Source organism: Platichthys flesus, chromosome 20 (genome assembly GCF_949316205.1).
Source record: "Platichthys flesus chromosome 20, fPlaFle2.1, whole genome shotgun sequence".
NCBI lineage: Eukaryota > Metazoa > Chordata > Actinopteri > Pleuronectiformes > Pleuronectidae > Platichthys > Platichthys flesus.
The window spans coordinates 2,265,756-2,287,318 of NC_084964.1; the positions used below are offsets into that span (position 1 = coordinate 2,265,756).

General features: G+C 37.9%; 2 non-coding genes across 2 annotated transcripts; both read left to right on the top strand.

The window, feature by feature from the left end:
• The first annotated feature begins 14,239 nt into the window (after nt 1–14,239).
• trnak-cuu (transfer RNA lysine (anticodon CUU)) lies at nt 14,240–14,313 on the top strand. Its single transcript has one exon. It is a non-coding gene; the product is annotated as a tRNA-Lys (tRNA).
• A 5,213-nt stretch (nt 14,314–19,526) lies between these two features.
• Nucleotides 19,527–19,600, top strand: trnak-cuu (transfer RNA lysine (anticodon CUU)). The gene has a single exon. It is a non-coding gene; the product is annotated as a tRNA-Lys (tRNA).
• Nucleotides 19,601–21,563: the final 1,963 nt, after the last annotated feature.

Consider the following 21,563-nt stretch of genomic DNA (forward strand, 5'->3'; position numbering starts at 1 on the left):
AACATGGTTCAGGTTGTTTTTGTTCACGGAACTTGTGCTCAAAAACATTAAAGGTAAAATGTATTCTGTAATCTGATCATTATCTCAGACCTAGGTTGTTTTCAAACAAGAGGGTTTTACGTCTCATGAAACATATTTCTTGCATTCTAACATTCTATTGTGATGGGAAGTTATTTGGAAGAAGCGCCAGATCAGTTCGGTAGAGCATGACACTCTTAATCTCAGGGTCGTGGGTTCGAGCCCCACGTTGGGCTATGGAGATTTTAAGGTTAGGAATTGAGCACCAGCATGCAGATCAAAGTCTTAGCTTAAAAGACTCCTTATTAAAGGATACTTCAGAGCAAATACATTCCATAGAGTTCACACACACCAAGCAAACATCAATGTCTGATCAGAAAATTATATATATATTGAACCCATCAATTTGTCTAGATTATCTAGCCTAACAAGAATGGAAAACTGCAAGAGATTGAATCCCTAACCAATGACAAGCGTTGGTTTGATCTTCTTGCGAAATAATTGGACAACATGGTTCAGGTTGTTTTTGTTCACGGAACTTGTGCTCAAAAACATTAAAGGTAAAATGTATTCTGTAATCTGATCATTATCTCAGACCTAGGTTGTTTTCATACAAGAGGGTTTTACTTCTCATGAAACATATTTCTTGCATTCTAACATTTCTATTGTGATGCGAAGTTATTTGGAAGAAGCGCCAGATCAGTTCGGTAGAGCATGACACTCTTAATCTCAGGGTCGTGGGTTCGAGCCCCACGTTGGGCTATGGAGATTTTAAGGTTAGGAATTGAGCACCAGCATGCAGATCAAAGTCTTAGCTTAAAAGACTCCTTGTTAAAGGATACTTCAGAGCAAATACATTCCATAGAGTTCACACACACCAAGCAAACATCAATGTCTGATCAGAAAATTATATATATATTGAACCCATCAATTTGTCTAGATTATCTAGCCTAACTAGAATGGAAAACTGCAAGAGATTGAATCCCTAACCAATGACAAGCGTTGGTTTGATCTTCTTGCGAAATAATTGGACAACATGGTTCAGGTTGTTTTTGTTCACGGAACTTGTGCTCAAAAACATTAAAGGTAAAATGTATTCTGTAATCTGATCATTATCTCAGACCTAGGTTGTTTTCATACAAGAGGGTTTTACTTCTCATGAAACATATTTCTTGCATTCTAACATTTCTATTGTGATGCGAAGTTATTTGGAAGAAGCGCCAGATCAGTTCGGTAGAGCATGACACTCTTAATCTCAGGGTCGTTGGTTCGAGCCCCATGTTGGGCTATGGAGCTTTCGAGATTTCTGAATTTAGCACCAGCATGCAAATCAAAGTCTTAGGTTAAAAGACTCCTTATTAAAGGATACTTCAGAGCAAATACATTCCATAGAGTTCGCAAACATCAACGTCTGATCAGAATATTATATATATATTAAACCCATCAATTTGTCTAGATTATATAGCTAAACTAGAATGGAAAACTGCAAGAGATTGAATCCCAAACCAATGACAAGCGTGTGTTTGCTCTTCTTGCGAAAGAATTGGACAACATGGTTCAGGGTGTTTTTGTTCACGGAACTTGTGCTCAAAAAAAGTAAAGGTAAAACTTATTCGGTAATCTCATCATTATCTCAGACCTAGGTTGTTTTCATACAAGAGGGTTTTACTTCTCATGAAACATATTTCTTGCATTCTAACATTTCTATTGTGATGGGAAGTTATTTGGAAGAAGCGCCAGATCAGTTCGGTAGAGCATGACACTCTTAATCTCAGGGTCGTGGGTTCGAGCCCCACGTTGGGCTATGGAGATTTTAAGGTTAGGAATTGAGCACCAGCATGCAGATCAAAGTCTTAGCTTAAAAGACTCCTTGTTAAAGGATACTTCAGAGCAAATACATTCCATAGAGTTCACACACACCAAGCAAACATCAATGTCTGATCAGAAAATTATATATATATTGAACCCATCAATTTGTCTAGATTATCTAGCCTAACTAGAATGGAAAACTGCAAGAGATTGAATCCCTAACCAATGACAAGCGTTGGTTTGATCTTCTTGCGAAAGAATTGGACAACATGGTTCAGGTTGTTTTTGTTCACGGAACTTGTGCTCAAAAACATTAAAGGTAAAATGTATTCTGTAATCTGATCATTATCTCAGACCTAGGTTGTTTTCATACAAGAGGGTTTTACGTCTCATGAAACATATTTCTTGCATTCTAACATTTCTATTGTGATGGGAAGTTATTTGGAAGAAGCGCCAGATCAGTTCGATAGAGCATGACACTCTTAATCTCAGGGTCGTGGGTTCGAGCCCCACGTTGGGCTATGGAGATTTTAAGGTTAGGAATTGAGCACCAGCATGCAGATCAAAGTCTTAGCTTAAAAGACTCCTTATTAAAGGATACTTCAGAGCAAATACATTCCATAGAGTTCACACACACCAAGCAAACATCAATGTCTGATCAGAAAATTATATATATATTGAACCCATCAATTTGTCTAGATTATCTAGCCTAACTAGAGTGGAAAACTGCAAGAGATTGAATCCCTAACCAATGACAAGCGTTGGTTTGATCTTCTTGCGAAAGAATTGGACAACATGGTTCAGACTATTTTTGTTCACAGAACTTGTGCTGAAAACATTAAAGGTAAAACTTATTCTGTAATCTGATTATTATCTCAGACCTAGGTTGTTTTCATACAAGAGGGTTTTACTTCTCATGAAACATATTTCTTGCATTCTAACATTTCTATTGTGATGGGAAGTTATTTGGAAGAAGCGCCAGCTCAGTTCGGTAGAGCATGACACTCTTAATCTCAGGATCGTGGGTTCGAGCCCCACGTTGGGCTATGGAGCTTTTGAGATTCGGAATTGAGCACCAGCATGCAGATCAAAGTCTTAGCTTAAAAGACTCCTTATTAAAGGATACTTCAGAGCAAATACATTCCATAGAGTTCGCAAACATCAACAGCTGATCAGAATATTATATATATATATTAAAACCATCAATTTGTCAAGATTATCTAGCCTAACTAGAGTGGAAAACTGCAAGAGATTGAATCCCTAACCAATGACAAGCGTTGGTTTGATCTTCTTGCGAAATAATTGGACAACATGGTTCAGGTTGTTTTTGTTCACGGAACTTGTGCTCAAAAACATTAAAGGTAAAATGTATTCTGTAATCTGATCATTATCTCAGACCTAGGTTGTTTTCATACAAGAGGGTTTTACTTCTCATGAGACATATTTCTTGCATTCTAACATTTCTATTGTGATGCGAAGTTATTTGGAAGAAGCGCCAGATCAGTTCGGTAGAGCATGACACTCTTAATCTCAGGGTCGTTGGTTCGAGCCCCATGTTGGGCTATGGAGCTTTTGAGATTTCTGAATTTAGCACCAGCATGCAAATCAAAGTCTTAGGTTAAAAGACTCCTTATTAAAGGATACTTCAGAGCAAATACATTCCATAGAGTTCGCAAACATCAACGGCTGATCAGAAAATTATATATATATTGAACCCATCAATTTGTCTAGATTATCTAGCTTAACTAGAATGGAAAACTGCAAGAGATTGAATCCCTAACCAATGACAAGCGTTGGTTTGATCTTCTTGCGAAAGAATTGGACAACATGGTTCAGGGTGTTTTTGTTCACGGAACTTGTGCTGAAAACTTTAAAAGTAAAACTTATTCTGTAATCTCATCATTATCTCAGACCTAGGTTGTTTTCATACAAGAGGGTTTTACTTCTCATGAAACATATTTCTTGCATTCTAACATTTCTATTGTGATGGGAAGTTATTTGGAAGAAGCGCCAGATCAGTTCGGTAGAGCATGACACTCTTAATCTCAGGGTCGTGGGTTCGAGCCCCACGTTGGGCTATGGAGATTTTAAGGTTAGGAATTGAGCACCAGCATGCAGATCAAAGTCTTAGCTTAAAAGACTCCTTGTTAAAGGATACTTCAGAGCAAATACATTCCATAGAGTTCACACACACCAAGCAAACATCAATGTCTGATCAGAAAATTATATATATATTGAACCCATCAATTTGTCTAGATTATCTAGCCTAACTAGAATGGAAAACTGCAAGAGATTGAATCCCTAACCAATGACAAGCGTTGGTTTGATCTTCTTGCGAAAGAATTGGACAACATGGTTCAGGTTGTTTTTGTTCACGGAACTTGTGCTCAAAAACATTAAAGGTAAAATGTATTCTGTAATCTGATCATTATCTCAGACCTAGGTTGTTTTCATACAAGAGGGTTTTACTTCTCATGAAACATATTTCTTGCATTCTAACATTTCTATTGTGATGGGAAGTTATTTGGAAGAAGCGCCAGATCAGTTCGGTAGAGCATGACACTCTTAATCTCAGGGTCGTGGGTTCGAGCCCCACGTTGGGCTATGGCGATTTTAAGGTTAGGAATTGAGCACCAGCATGCAGATCAAAGTCTTAGCTTAAAAGACTCCTTGTTAAAGGATACTTCAGAGCAAATACATTCCATAGAGTTCACACACACCAAGCAAACATCAATGTCTGATCAGAAAATTATATATATATTGAACCCATCAATTTGTCTAGATTATCTAGCCTAACTAGAATGGAAAACTGCAAGAGATTGAATCCCTAACCAATGACAAGCGTTGGTTTGATCTTCTTGCGAAAGAATTGGACAACATGGTTCAGGTTGTTTTTGTTCACGGAACTTGTGCTCAAAAACATTAAAGGTAAAATGTATTCTGTAATCTGATCATTATCTCAGACCTAGGTTGTTTTCATACAAGAGGGTTTTACGTCTCATGAAACATATTTCTTGCATTCTAACATTTCTATTGTGATGGGAAGTTATTTGGAAGAAGCGCCAGATCAGTTCGGTAGAGCATGACACTCTTAATCTCAGGGTCGTGGGTTCGAGCCCCACGTTGGGCTATGGAGATTTTAAGGTTAGGAATTGAGCACCAGCATGCAGATCAAAGTCTTAGCTTAAAAGACTCCTTATTAAAGGATACTTCAGAGCAAATACATTCCATAGAGTTCACACACACCAAGCAAACATCAATGTCTGATCAGAAAATTATATATATATTGAACCCATCAATTTGTCTAGATTATCTAGCCTAACTAGAATGGAAAACTGCAAGAGATTGAATCCCTAACCAATGACAAGCGTTGGTTTGATCTTCTTGCGAAATAATTGGACAACATGGTTCAGGTTGTTTTTGTTCACGGAACTTGTGCTCAAAAACATTAAAGGTAAAATGTATTCTGTAATCTGATCATTATCTCAGACCTAGGTTGTTTTCAAACAAGAGGGTTTTACGTCTCATGAAACATATTTCTTGCATTCTAACATTCTATTGTGATGGGAAGTTATTTGGAAGAAGCGCCAGATCAGTTCGGTAGAGCATGACACTCTTAATCTCAGGGTCGTGGGTTCGAGCCCCACGTTGGGCTATGGAGATTTTAAGGTTAGGAATTGAGCACCAGCATGCAGATCAAAGTCTTAGCTTAAAAGACTCCTTATTAAAGGATACTTCAGAGCAAATACATTCCATAGAGTTCACACACACCAAGCAAACATCAATGTCTGATCAGAAAATTATATATATATTGAACCCATCAATTTGTCTAGATTATCTAGCCTAACAAGAATGGAAAACTGCAAGAGATTGAATCCCTAACCAATGACAAGCGTTGGTTTGATCTTCTTGCGAAATAATTGGACAACATGGTTCAGGTTGTTTTTGTTCACGGAACTTGTGCTCAAAAACATTAAAGGTAAAATGTATTCTGTAATCTGATCATTATCTCAGACCTAGGTTGTTTTCATACAAGAGGGTTTTACGTCTCATGAAACATATTTCTTGCATTCTAACATTTCTATTGTGATGGGAAGTTATAAGGAAGAAGCCCGGCTAGCTCAGTTCGGTAGAGCATGAGACTCTTAATCTCAGGGACGGGGTTTGAGCCCCACGTTGGGCTATGGACCTTTTGAGATTCGGAATTGAGCACCAGCATGCAGATCAAAGTCTTAGGTTAAAAGAGTCCTTATTAAAGGATACTTCAGAGCAAATACATTCCATAGAGTTCACACACACCAAGCAAACATCAACGGCTGATCAGAAAATTATATATATATTGAACCCATCAATTTGTCTAGATTATCTAGCTCAACTGGAATGGAAAACTGCAAGAGATTGAATCCCTAACCAATGACAAGCGTGTGTTTGATCTTCTTGCGAAAGAATTGGACAACATGGTTCAGGCGTTTTTTGTTCACGGAACTTGTGCTCAAAAACATTAAAGGTAAAACTTATTCTGTATCTCATCATTATCTCAGACCTAGGTTGTTTTCATACAAGAGGGTTTTACTTCGCATGAAACATATTTCTTGCATTCTAACATTTCTATTGTGATGCGAAGTTATTTGGAAGAAGCGCCAGATCAGTTCGGTAGAGCATGACACTCTTAATCTCAGGGTCGTGGGTTCGAGCCCCACGTTGGGCTATGGAGCTTTTGAGATTCGGAATTGAGCACCAGCATGCAGATCAAAGTCTTAGCTTAAAAGACTCCTTATTAAAGGATACTTCAGAGCAAATACATTCCATAGAGTTCGCAAACATCAACAGCTGATCAGAATATTATATATATATATTAAACCCATCAATTTGTCTAGATTATATAGCTAAACTAGAATGGAAAACTGCAAGAGATTGAATCCCAAACCAATGACAAGCGTGAGTTTGATCTTCTTGCGAAAGAATTGGACAACATGGTTCAGGGTGTTTTGTTCACGGAACTTGTGCTGAAAACATTAAAGGTAAAGGGTTTTACTTCTCATGAAACATATTTCTTGCATTCTAACATTTCTATTGTGATGGGAAGTTCTAAGGAAGAAGCCTGGCTAGCTCAGTTCGGTAGAGCATGAGACTCTTAATCTCAGGATCGTGGGTTCGAGCCCCACGTTGGGCTATGGACCTTTTGAGATTCGGAATTGAGCACCAGCATGCAGATCAAAGTCTTAGCTTAAAAGACTCCTTATTAAAGGATACTTAAGAGCAAATACATTCCATAGAGTTCACACACACCAAGCAAACATCAACGGCTGATCAGAAAATTATATATATATTGAACCCATCAATTTGTCTAGATTATCTAGTTTAACTAGAATGGAAAACTGCAAGAGATTGAATCCCTAACCAATGACAAGCGTTGGTTTGATCTTCTTGCGAAAGAATTGGACAACATGGTTCAGACTATTTTTGTTCACAGAACTTGTGCTGAAAACATTAAAGGTAAAATTTATTCTGTAATCTGATTATTATCTCAGACCTAGGTTGTTTTCATACAAGAGGGTTTTACTTCTCATGAAACATATTTCTTGCATTCTAACATTTCTATTGTGATGGGAAGTTATTCGGAAGAAGCGCCAGCTCAGTTCGATAGAGCATGACACTCTTAATCTCAGGGTCGTGGGTTTGAGCCCCACGTTGGGCTATGGAGCTTTTGAGATTCAGAATTGAGCACCAGCATGCAGATGAAAGTCTTAGCTTAAAAGACTCCTTATTAAAGTATACTTCAGAGCAAATACATTCCATAGAGTTCACACACACCAAGCAAACATCAATGTCTGATCAGAAAATTATATATATATTGAACCCATCAATTTGTCTAGATTATCTAGCCTAACTAGAGTGGAAAACTGCAAGAGATTGAATCCCTAACCAATGACAAGCGTTGGTTTGATCTTCTTGCGAAAGAATTGGACAACATGGTTCAGACTATTTTTGTTCACAGAACTTGTGCTGAAAACATTAAAGGTAAAACTTCTTCTGTAATCTGATTATTATCTCAGACCTAGGTTGTTTTCATACAAGAGGGTTTTACTTCTCATGAAACATATTTCTTGCATTCTAACATTTCTATTGTGATGGGAAGTTATTTGGAAGAAGCGCCAGCTCAGTTCGGTAGAGCATGACACTCTTAATCTCAGGATCGTGGGTTCGAGCCCCACGTTGGGCTATGGAGCTTTTGAGATTCGGAATTGAGCACCAGCATGCAGATCAAAGTCTTAGCTTAAAAGACTCCTTATTAAAGGATACTTCAGAGCAAATACATTCCATAGAGTTCGCAAACATCAACAGCTGATCAGAATATTATATATATATATTAAAACCATCAATTTGTCAAGATTATCTAGCCTAACTACAGTGGAAAACTGCAAGAGATTGAATCCCTAACCAATGACAAGCGTTGGTTTGATCTTCTTGCGAAATAATTGGACAACATGGTTCAGGTTGTTTTTGTTCACGGAACTTGTGCTCAAAAACATTAAAGGTAAAATGTATTCTGTAATCTGATCATTATCTCAGACCTAGGTTGTTTTCATACAAGAGGGTTTTACTTCTCATGAAACATATTTCTTGCATTCTAACATTTCTATTGTGATGCGAAGTTATTTGGAAGAAGCGCCAGATCAGTTCGGTAGAGCATGACACTCTTAATCTCAGGGTCGTTGGTTCGAGCCCCATGTTGGGCTATGGAGCTTTTGAGATTTCTGAATTTAGCACCAGCATGCAAATCAAAGTCTTAGGTTAAAAGACTCCTTATTAAAGGATACTTCAGAGCAAATACATTCCATAGAGTTCGCAAACATCAACGTCTGATCAGAATATTATATATATATTGAACCCATCAATTTGTCTAGATTATCTAGCCTAACTAGAATGGAAAACTGCAAGAGATTGAATCCCTAACCAATGACAAGCGTTGGTTTGATCTTCTTGCGAAAGAATTGGACAACATGGTTCAGGTTGTTTTTGTTCACGGAACTTGTGCTCAAAAACATTAAAGGTAAAATGTATTCTGTAATCTGATCATTATCTCAGACCTAGGTTGTTTTCATACAAGAGGGTTTTACGTCTCATGAAACATATTTCTTGCATTCTAACATTTCTATTGTGATGGGAAGTTATTTGGAAGAAGCGCCAGATCAGTTCGGTAGAGCATGACACTCTTAATCTCAGGGTCGTGGGTTCGAGCCCCACGTTGGGCTATGGAGATTTTAAGGTTAGGAATTGAGCACCAGCATGCAGATCAAAGTCTTAGCTTAAAAGACTCCTTATTAAAGGATACTTCAGAGCAAATACATTCCATAGAGTTCACACACACCAAGCAAACATCAATGTCTGATCAGAAAATTATATATATATTGAACCCATCAATTTGTCTAGATTATCTAGCCTAACTAGAATGGAAAACTGCAAGAGATTGAATCCCTAACCAATGACAAGCGTTGGTTTGATCTTCTTGCGAAATAATTGGACAACATGGTTCAGGTTGTTTTTGTTCACGGAACTTGTGCTCAAAAACATTAAAGGTAAAATGTATTCTGTAATCTGATCATTATCTCAGACCTAGGTTGTTTTCAAACAAGAGGGTTTTACGTCTCATGAAACATATTTCTTGCATTCTAACATTCTATTGTGATGGGAAGTTATTTGGAAGAAGCGCCAGATCAGTTCGGTAGAGCATGACACTCTTAATCTCAGGGTCGTGGGTTCGAGCCCCACGTTGGGCTATGGAGATTTTAAGGTTAGGAATTGAGCACCAGCATGCAGATCAAAGTCTTAGCTTAAAAGACTCCTTATTAAAGGATACTTCAGAGCAAATACATTCCATAGAGTTCACACACACCAAGCAAACATCAATGTCTGATCAGAAAATTATATATATATTGAACCCATCAATTTGTCTAGATTATCTAGCCTAACAAGAATGGAAAACTGCAAGAGATTGAATCCCTAACCAATGACAAGCGTTGGTTTGATCTTCTTGCGAAATAATTGGACAACATGGTTCAGGTGGTTTTTGTTCACGGAACTTGTGCTCAAAAACATTAAAGGTAAAATGTATTCTGTAATCTGATCATTATATCAGACCTAGGTTGTTTTCATACAAGAGGGTTTTACGTCTCATGAAACATATTTCTTGCATTCTAACATTTCTATTGTGATGGGAAGTTATAAGGAAGAAGCGCCAGATCAGTTCGGTAGAGCATGACACTCTTAATCTCAGGGTCGTGGGTTCGAGCCCCACGTTGGGCTATGGAGCTTTTGAGATTCGGAATTGAGCACCAGCATGCAGATCAAAGTCTTAGCTTAAAAGACTCCTTATTAAAGGATACTTCAGAGCAAATACATTCCATAGAGTTCGCAAACATCAACAGCTGATCAGAATATTATATATATATATTAAACCCATCAATTTGTCTAGATTATACAGCTAAACTAGAATGGAAAACTGCAAGAGATTGAATCCCAAACCAATGACAAGCGTGAGTTTGATCTTCTTGCGAAAGAATTGGATAACATGGTTCAGGGTGTTTTGTTCACGGAACTTGTGCTGAAAACATTAAAGGTAAAGGGTTTTACTTCTCATGAAACATATTTCTTGCATTCTAACATTTCTATTGTGATGGGAAGTTCTAAGGAAGAAGCCTGGCTAGCTCAGTTCGGTAGAGCATGAGACTCTTAATCTCAGGATCGTGGGTTCGAGCCCCACGTTGGGCTATGGACCTTTTGAGATTCGGAATTGAGCACCAGCATGCAGATCAAAGTCTTAGCTTAAAAGACTCCTTATTAAAGGATACTTAAGAGCAAATACATTCCATAGAGTTCACACACACCAAGCAAACATCAACGGCTGATCAGAAAATTATATATATATTGAACCCATCAATTTGTCTAGATTATCTAGTTTAACTAGAATGGAAAACTGCAAGAGATTGAATCCCTAACCAATGACAAGCGTTGGTTTGATCTTCTTGCGAAATAATTGGACAACATGGTTCAGACTATTTTTGTTCACAGAACTTGTGCTGAAAACATTAAAGGTAAAACTTATTCTGTAATCTGATCATTATCTCAGACCTAGGTTGTTTTCATACAAGAGGGTTTTACGTCTCATGAAACATATTTCTTGCATTCTAACATTTCTATTGTGATGGGAAGTTCTAAGGAAGAAGCCCGGCTAGCTCAGTTCGGTAGAGCATGAGACTCTTAATCTCAGGGACGGGGTTTGAGCCCCACGTTGGGCTATGGACCTTTTGAGATTCGGAATTGAGCACCAGCATGCAGATCAAAGTCTTAGGTTAAAAGAGTCCTTATTAAAGGATACTTCAGAGCAAATACATTCCATAGAGTTCACACACACCAAGCAAACATCAACGGCTGATCAGAAAATTATATATATATTGAACCCATCAATTTGTCTAGATTATCTAGCTGACTGGAATGGAAAACTGCAAGAGATTGAATCCCTAACCAATGACAAGCGTGTGTTTGATCTTCTTGCGAAAGAATTGGACAACATGGTTCAGGCGTTTTTTGTTCACGGAACTTGTGCTCAAAAACATTAAAGGTAAAACTTATTCTGTATCTCATCATTATCTCAGACCTAGGTTGTTTTCATACAAGAGGGTTTTACTTCGCATGAAACATATTTCTTGCATTCTAACATTTCTATTGTGATGCGAAGTTATTTGGAAGAAGCGCCAGATCAGTTCGGTAGAGCATGACACTCTTAATCTCAGGGTCGTGGGTTCGAGCCCCACGTTGGGCTATGGAGCTTTTGAGATTCGGAATTGAGCACCAGCATGCAGATCAAAGTCTTAGCTTAAAAGACTCCTTATTAAAGGATACTTCAGAGCAAATACATTCCATAGAGTTCGCAAACATCAACAGCTGATCAGAATATTATATATATATATTAAACCCATCAATTTGTCTAGATTATATAGCTAAACTAGAATGGAAAACTGCAAGAGATTGAATCCCAAACCAATGACAAGCGTGAGTTTGATCTTCTTGCGAAAGAATTGGATAACATGGTTCAGGGTGTTTTGTTCACGGAACTTGTGCTGAAAACATTAAAGGTAAAGGGTTTTACTTCTCATGAAACATATTTCTTGCATTCTAACATTTCTATTGTGATGGGAAGTTCTAAGGAAGAAGCCTGGCTAGCTCAGTTCGGTAGAGCATGAGACTCTTAATCTCAGGATCGTGGGTTCGAGCCCCACGTTGGGCTATGGACCTTTTGAGATTCGGAATTGAGCACCAGCATGCAGATCAAAGTCTTAGCTTAAAAGACTCCTTATTAAAGGATACTTAAGAGCAAATACATTCCATAGAGTTCACACACACCAAGCAAACATCAACGGCTGATCAGAAAATTATATATATATTGAACCCATCAATTTGTCTAGATTATCTAGTTTAACTAGAATGGAAAACTGCAAGAGATTGAATCCCTAACCAATGACAAGCGTTGGTTTGATCTTCTTGCGAAAGAATTGGACAACATGGTTCAGACTATTTTTGTTCACAGAACTTGTGCTGAAAACATTAAAGGTAAAACTTATTCTGTAATCTGATTATTATCTCAGACCTAGGTTGTTTTCATACAAGAGGGTTTTACTTCTCATGAAACATATTTCTTGCATTCTAACATTTCTATTGTGATGGGAAGTTATTCGGAAGAAGCGCCAGCTCAGTTCGATAGAGCATGACACTCTTAATCTCAGGGTCGTGGGTTTGAGCCCCACGTTGGGCTATGGAGCTTTTGAGATTCAGAATTGAGCACCAGCATGCAGATGAAAGTCTTAGCTTAAAAGACTCCTTATTAAAGTATACTTCAGAGCAAATACATTCCATAGAGTTCACACACACCAAGCAAACATCAATGTCTGATCAGAAAATTATATATATATTGAACCCATCAATTTGTCTAGATTATCTAGCCTAACTAGAGTGGAAAACTGCAAGAGATTGAATCCCTAACCAATGACAAGCGTTGGTTTGATCTTCTTGCGAAAGAATTGGACAACATGGTTCAGACTATTTTTGTTCACAGAACTTGTGCTGAAAACATTAAAGGTAAAACTTATTCTGTAATCTGATCATTATCTCAGACCTAGGTTGTTTTCATACAAGAGAGTTTTACGTCTCATGAAACATATTTCTTGCATTCTAACATTTCTGTTGTGATGGGAAGTCATAAATAAGAAGCCCGGCTAGCTCAGTTCGGTAGAGCATGAGACTCTTGATCTCAGGGTCGTGGGTTTGACTCCACGTTGGGCTATGGAGCTTTTGAGATTCGGAATTGAGCACCAGCTTGCAGATCAAAGTCTTAGCTTAAAAGATTCCTTATTAAAGGATACTTCAGAGCAAATACATTCCATAGAGTTCACACACACCAAGCAAACATCAACGTCTGATCAGAAAATTATATATATACTGAACCCATGAGATGTTTCTCATGAAACATATTTCTTGCATTCTAACATTTCTATTGTGATGGGAAGTTATTCGGAAGAAGCGCCAGCTCAGTTCGATAGAGCATGACACTCTTAATCTCAGGGTCGTGGGTTTGAGCCCCACGTTGGGCTATGGAGCTTTTGAGATTCAGAATTGAGCACCAGCATGCAGATGAAAGTCTTAGCTTAAAAGACTCCTTATTAAAGTATACTTCAGAGCAAATACATTCCATAGAGTTCACACACACCAAGCAAACATCAATGTCTGATCAGAAAATTATATATATATTGAACCCATCAATTTGTCTAGATTATCTAGCCTAACTAGAGTGGAAAACTGCAAGAGATTGAATCCCTAACCAATGACAAGCGTTGGTTTGATCTTCTTGCGAAAGAATTGGACAACATGGTTCAGACTATTTTTGTTCACAGAACTTGTGCTGAAAACATTAAAGGTAAAACTTATTCTGTAATCTGATTATTATCTCAGACCTAGGTTGTTTTCATACAAGAGGGTTTTACTTCTCATGAAACATATTTCTTGCATTCTAACATTTCTATTGTGATGGGAAGTCATAAATAAGAAGCCCGGCTAGCTCAGTTCGGTAGAGCATGAGACTCTTGATCTCAGGGTCATGGGTTTGACTCCACGTTGGGCTATGGAGCTTTTGAGATTCGGAATTGAGCACCAGCATGCAGATCAAAGTCTTAGCTTAAAAGATTCCTTATTAAAGGGTACTTCAGAGCAAATACATTCCATAGAGTTCACACACACCAAGCAAACATCAACGTCTGATCAGAAAATTATATATATACTGAACCCATGAGATGTTTCTCATGATACATATTTCTTGCATTCTAACATTTCTATTGTGATGGGAAGTTATAAGGAAGAAGCCCGGCTAGCTCAGTTCGGTAGAGCATGAGACTCTTAATCTCAGGGTCGTGGGTTCGAGCCCCACGTTGGGCTATGGAGCTTTTGAGATGCGGAATTGAGCACCAGCATGCAGATCAAAGTCTTAGCTTAAAAGACTCCTTATTAAAGAATACTTCAGAGAAAATACATTCCATAGTGTTCGCACACACCAAGCAAACATCAACGGCTGATCAGAAAATTATATATATATTGAACCCATCAATTTGTCTAGATTATCTAGCTTAAGTAGAATGGAAAACTGCAAGAGATTGAATCCCTAACCAATGACAAGCGTTGGTTTGATCTTCTTGCGAAATAATTGGACAACATGGTTCAGGTTGTTTTTGTTCACGGAACTTGTGCTCAAAAACATTAAAGGTAAAATGTATTCTGTAATCTGATCATTATCTCAGACCTAGGTTGTTTTCATACAAGAGGGTTTTACGTCTCATGAAACATATTTCTTGCATTCTAACATTTCTATTGTGATGGGAAGTTATAAGGAAGAAGCCCGGCTAGCTCAGTTCGGTAGAGCATGAGACTCTTAATCTCAGGGACGGGGTTTGAGCCCCACGTTGGGCTATGGACCTTTTGAGATTCGGAATTGAGCACCAGCATGCAGATCAAAGTCTTAGCTTAAAAGACTCCTTATTAAAGAATACTTCAGAGAAAATACATTCCATAGTGTTCGCACACACCAAGCAAACATCAACGGCTGATCAGAAAATTATATATATATTGAACCCATCAATTTGTCTAGATTATCTAGCTTAAGTAGAATGGAAAACTGCAAGAGATTGAATCCCTAACCAATGACAAGCGTTGGTTTGATCTTCTTGCGAAATAATTGGACAACATGGTTCAGGTTGTTTTTGTTCACGGAACTTGTGCTCAAAAACATTAAAGGTAAAATGTATTCTGTAATCTGATCATTATCTCAGACCTAGGTTGTTTTCATACAAGAGGGTTTTACGTCTCATGAAACATATTTCTTGCATTCTAACATTTCTATTGTGATGGGAAGTTATAAGGAAGAAGCCCGGCTAGCTCAGTTCGGTAGAGCATGAGACTCTTAATCTCAGGGACGGGGTTTGAGCCCCACGTTGGGCTATGGACCTTTTGAGATTCGGAATTGAGCACCAGCATGCAGATCAAAGTCTTAGGTTAAAAGAGTCCTTATTAAAGGATACTTCAGAGCAAATACATTCCATAGAGTTCACACACACCAAACAAACATCAACGGCTGATCAGAAAATTATATATATATTGAACCCATCAATTTGTCTAGATTATCTAGCTTAACTAGAATGGAAAACTGCAAGAGATTGAATCCCTAACCAATGACAAGCGTGTGTTTGATCTTCTTGCGAAAGAATTACACAACATGGTTCAGGCGGTTTTTGTTCACGGAACTTGTGCTCAAAAATATTAAATGTAAAACTTATTCTGTAATCTCATCATTATCTCAGACCTAGGTTGTTTAAATACAAGAAGGTTTTACTTCTCATGAAACATATTTCTTGCATTCTAACATTTCTATTGTGATGGGAAGTTATTTGGAAGAACCGCCAGCTCAGTTCGGTAGAGCATGACACTTTTAATCTCAGGGTTGTGGGTTTGAGCCCCTTATTAAAGAATACTTCAGAGAAAATACATTCCATAGTGTTCGCACACACCAAGCAAACATCAACGGCTGATCAGAAAATTATATATATATTGAACCCATCAATTTGTCTAGATTATCTAGCTTAAGTAGAATGGAAAACTGCAAGAGATTGAATCCCTAACCAATGACAAGCGTTGGTTTGATCTTCTTGCGAAATAATTGGACAACATGGTTCAGGTTGTTTTTGTTCACGGAACTTGTGCTCAAAAACATTAAAGGTAAAATGTATTCTGTAATCTGATCATTATCTCAGACCTAGGTTGTTTTCATACAAGAGGGTTTTACGTCTCATGAAACATATTTCTTGCATTCTAACATTTCTATTGTGATGGGAAGTTATAAGGAAGAAGCCCGGCTAGCTCAGTTCGGTAGAGCATGAGACTCTTAATCTCAGGGACGGGGTTTGAGCCCCACGTTGGGCTATGGACCTTTTGAGATTCGGAATTGAGCACCAGCATGCAGATCAAAGTCTTAGCTTAAAAGACTCCTTATTAAAGAATACTTCAGAGAAAATACATTCCATAGTGTTCGCACACACCAAGCAAACATCAACGGCTGATCAGAAAATTATATATATATTGAACCCATCAATTTGTCTAGATTATCTAGCTTAAGTAGAATGGAAAACTGCAAGAGATTGAATCCCTAACCAATGACAAGCGTTGGTTTGATCTTCTTGCGAAATAATTGGACAACATGGTTCAGGTTGTTTTTGTTCACGGAACTTGTGCTCAAAAACATTAAAGGTAAAATGTATTCTGTAATCTGATCATTATCTCAGACCTAGGTTGTTTTCATACAAGAGGGTTTTACGTCTCATGAAACATATTTCTTGCATTCTAACATTTCTATTGTGATGGGAAGTTATAAGGAAGAAGCCCGGCTAGCTCAGTTCGGTAGAGCATGAGACTCTTAATCTCAGGGACGGGGTTTGAGCCCCACGTTGGGCTATGGACCTTTTGAGATTCGGAATTGAGCACCAGCATGCAGATCAAAGTCTTAGGTTAAAAGAGTCCTTATTAAAGGATACTTCAGAGCAAATACATTCCATAGAGTTCACACACACCAAACAAACATCAACGGCTGATCAGAAAATTATATATATATTGAACCCATCAATTTGTCTAGATTATCTAGCTTAACTAGAATGGAAAACTGCAAGAGATTGAATCCCTAACCAATGACAAGCGTGTGTTTGATCTTCTTGCGAAAGAATTACACAACATGGTTCAGGCGGTTTTTGTTCACGGAACTTGTGCTCAAAAATATTAAATGTAAAACTTATTCTGTAATCTCATCATTATCTCAGACCTAGGTTGTTTAAATACAAGAAGGTTTTACTTCTCATGAAACATATTTCTTGCATTCTAACATTTCTATTGTGATGGGAAGTTATTTGGAAGAACCGCCAGCTCAGTTCGGTAGAGCATGACACTTTTAATCTCAGGGTTGTGGGTTTGAGCCCCACGTTGGGCTATGGAGATTTTAAGGTTAGGAATTGAGCACCAGCATGCAGTTGAAAGTCTTAGCTTAAAAGACTCCTTATTAAAGGATACTTCAGAGAAAATACATTCCATAGTGTTCACACACACCAAGCAAACATCAACGGCTGATCAGAAAATTATATATATATTGAACCCATCAATTTGTCTAGATTATCTAGCTTAAGTAGAATGGAAAACTGCAAGAGATTGAATCCCTAACCAATGACAAGCGTGTGTTTGATCTTCTTGCGAAAGAATTGGACAACATGGTTCAGGCAATTTTTGTTCACGGAACTTGTGCTCAAAAACATTAAAGGTAAAACTTATTCTGTATCTCATCATTATCTCAGACCTAGGTTGTTTTCATACAAGAGGGTTTTACTTCGCATGAAACATATTTCTTGCATTCTAACATTTCTATTGTGATGCGAAGTTATTTGGAAGAAGCGCCAGATCAGTTCGGTAGAGCATGACACTCTTAATCTCAGGGTCGTGGGTTTGAGCCCCACCTTGGGCTATGGAGCTTTTGAGATTCGGAATTGAGCACCAGCATGCAGATCAAAGTCTTAGCTTAAAAGATTCCTTATTAAAGGATACTTCAGAGCAAATACATTCCATAGAGTTCACACACACCAAGCAAACATCAACGTCTGATCAGAAAATTATATATATACTGAACCCATGAGATGTTTCTCATGATACATATTTCTTGCATTCTAACATTTCTATTGTGATGGGAAGTTCTAAGGAAGAAGCCTGGCTAGCTCAGTTCGGTAGAGCATGAGACTCTTAATCTCAGGATCGTGGGTTCGAGCCCCACGTTGGGCTATGGACCTTTTGAGATTCGGAATTGAGCACCAGCATGCAGATCAAAGTCTTAGCTTAAAAGACTCCTTATTAAAGGATACTTAAGAGCAAATACATTCCATAGAGTTCACACACACCAAGCAAACATCAACGGCTGATCAGAAAATTATATATATATTGAACCCATCAATTTGTCTAGATTATCTAGTTTAACTAGAATGGAAAACTGCAAGAGATTGAATCCCTAACCAATGACAAGCGTTAGTTTGATCTTCTTGCGAAAGAATTGGACAACATGGTTCAGACTATTTTTGTTCACAGAACTTGTGCTGAAAACATTAAAGGTAAAACTTATTCTGTAATCTGATTATTATCTCAGACCTAGGTTGTTTTCATACAAGAGGGTTTTACTTCTCATGAAACATATTTCTTGCATTCTAAGATTTCTATTGTGATGGGAAGTTATTCGGAAGAAGCGCCAGCTCGGTTCGATAGAGCATGACACTCTTAATCTCAGGGTCGTGGGTTTGAGCCCCACGTTGGGCTATGGAGCTTTTGAGATTCAGAATTGAGCACCAGCATGCAGATGAAAGTCTTAGCTTAAAAGACTCCTTATTAAAGTATACTTCAGAGCAAATACATTCCATAGAGTTCACACACACCAAGCAAACATCAATGTCTGATCAGAAAATGATATATATATTGAACCCATCAATTTGTCTAGATTATCTAGCCTAACTAGAGTGGAAAACTGCAAGAGATTGAATCCCTAACCAATGACAAGCGTTGGTTTGATCTTCTTGCGAAAGAATTGGACAACATGGTTCAGACTATTTTTGTTCACAGAACTTGTGCTGAAAACATTAAAGGTAAAACTTATTCTGTAATCTGATTATTATCTCAGACCTAGGTTGTTTTCATACAAGAGGGTTTTACTTCTCATGAAACATATTTCTTGCATTCTAACATTTCTATTGTGATGGGAAGTCATAAATAAGAAGCCCGGCTAGCTCAGTTCGGTAGAGCATGAGACTCTTGATCTCAGGGTCGTGGGTTTGACTCCACGTTGGGCTATGGAGCTTTTGAGATTCGGAATTGAGCACCAGCATGCAGATAAAAGTCTTAGCTTAAAAGATTCCTTATTAAAGGATACTTCAGAGCAAATACATTCCATAGAGTTCACACACACCAAGCAAACATCAAAGTCTGATCAGAAAATTATATATATACTGAACCCATGAGATGTTTCTCATGATACATATTTCTTGCATTCTAACATTTCTATTGTGATGGGAAGTTATAAGGAAGAAGCCCGGCTAGCTCAGTTCGGTAGAGCATGAGACTCTTAATCTCAGGGTCGTGGGTTCGAGCCCCACGTTGGGCTATGGAGCTTTTGAGATGCGGAATTGAGCACCAGCATGCAGATCAAAGTCTTAGCTTAAAAGACTCCTTATTAAAGAATACTTCAGAGAAAATACATTCCATAGTGTTCACACACACCAAGCAAACATCAACGGCTGATCAGAAAATTATATATATATTGAACCCATCAATTTGTCTAGATTATCTAGCTTAAGTAGAATGGAAAACTGCAAGAGATTGAATCCCTAACCAATGACAAGCGTTGGTTTGATCTTCTTGCGAAATAATTGGACAACATGGTTCAGGTTGTTTTTGTTCACGGAACTTGTGCTCAAAAACATTAAAGGTAAAATGTATTCTGTAATCTGATCATTATCTCAGACCTAGGTTGTTTTCATACAAGAGGGTTTTACGTCTCATGAAACATATTTCTTGCATTCTTACATTTCTATTGTGATGGGAAGTTATAAGGAAGAAGCCCGGCTAGCTCAGTTCGGTAGAGCATGAGATTCTTAATCTCAGGGACGGGGTTTGAGCCCCACGTTGGGCTATGGACCTTTTGAGATTCGGAATTGAGCACCAGCATGCAGATCAAAGTCTTAGCTTAAAAGACTCCTTATTAAAGGATACTTCAGAGCAAATACATTCCATAGAGTTCACACACACCAAGAAACATCAATGTCTGGTCATAAAATTATATATATATTGAACCCATCAATTTGTCTAGATTATCTAGCTCAACTAGAATGGAAAACTGCAAGAGATTGAATCCCTAACCAATGACAAGCGTTGGTTTGATCTTCTTGCGAAAGAATTGGACAACATGGTTCAGACTATTTTTGTTCACAGAACTTGTGCTGAAAACATTAAAGGTAAAACTTATTCTGTAATCTGATTATTATCTCAGACCTAGGTTGTTTTCATACAAGAGGGTTTTACTTCGCATGAAACATATTTCTTGCATTCTAACATTTCTATTGTGATGCGAAGTTATTTGGAAGAAGCGCCAGATCAGTTCGGTAGAGCATGACACTCTTAATCTCAGGGTCGTGGGTTTGAGCCCCACGTTGGGCTATGGAGCTTTTGAGATTCGGAATTGAGCACCAGCATGCAGATCAAAGTCTTAGCTTAAAAGATTCCTTATTAAAGGATACTTCAGAGCAAATACATTCCATAGAGTTCACACACACCAAGCAAACATCAACGTCTGATCAGAAAATTATATATATACTGAACCCATGAGATGTTTCTCATGATACATATTTCTTGCATTCTAACATTTCTATTGTGATGGGAAGTTCTAAGGAAGAAGCCTGGCTAGCTCAGTTCGGTAGAGCATGAGACTCTTAATCTCAGGATCGTGGGTTCGAGCCCCACGTTGGGCTATGGACCTTTTGAGATTCGGAATTGAGCACCAGCATGCAGATCAAAGTCTTAGCTTAAAAGACTCCTTATTAAAGGATACTTAAGAGCAAATACATTCCATAGAGTTCACACACACCAAGCAAACATCAACGGCTGATCAGAAAATTATATATATATTGAACCCATCAATTTGTCTAGATTATCTAGTTTAACTAGAATGGAAAACTGCAAGAGATTGAATCCCTAACCAATGACAAGCGTTGGTTTGATCTTCTTGCGAAAGAATTGGACAACATGGTTCAGACTATTTTTGTTCACAGAACTTGTGCTGAAAACATTAAAGGTAAAACTTATTCTGTAATCTGATTATTATCTCAGACCTAGGTTGTTTTCATACAAGAGGGTTTTACTTCTCATGAAACATATTTCTTGCATTCTAACATTTCTATTGTGATGGGAAGTTATTCGGAAGAAGCGCCAGCTCAGTTCGATAGAGCATGACACTCTTAATCTCAGGGTCGTGGGTTTGAGCCCCACGTTGGGCTATGGAGCTTTTGAGATTCAGAATTGAGCACCAGCATGCAGATGAAAGTCTTAGCTTAAAAGACTCCTTATTAAAG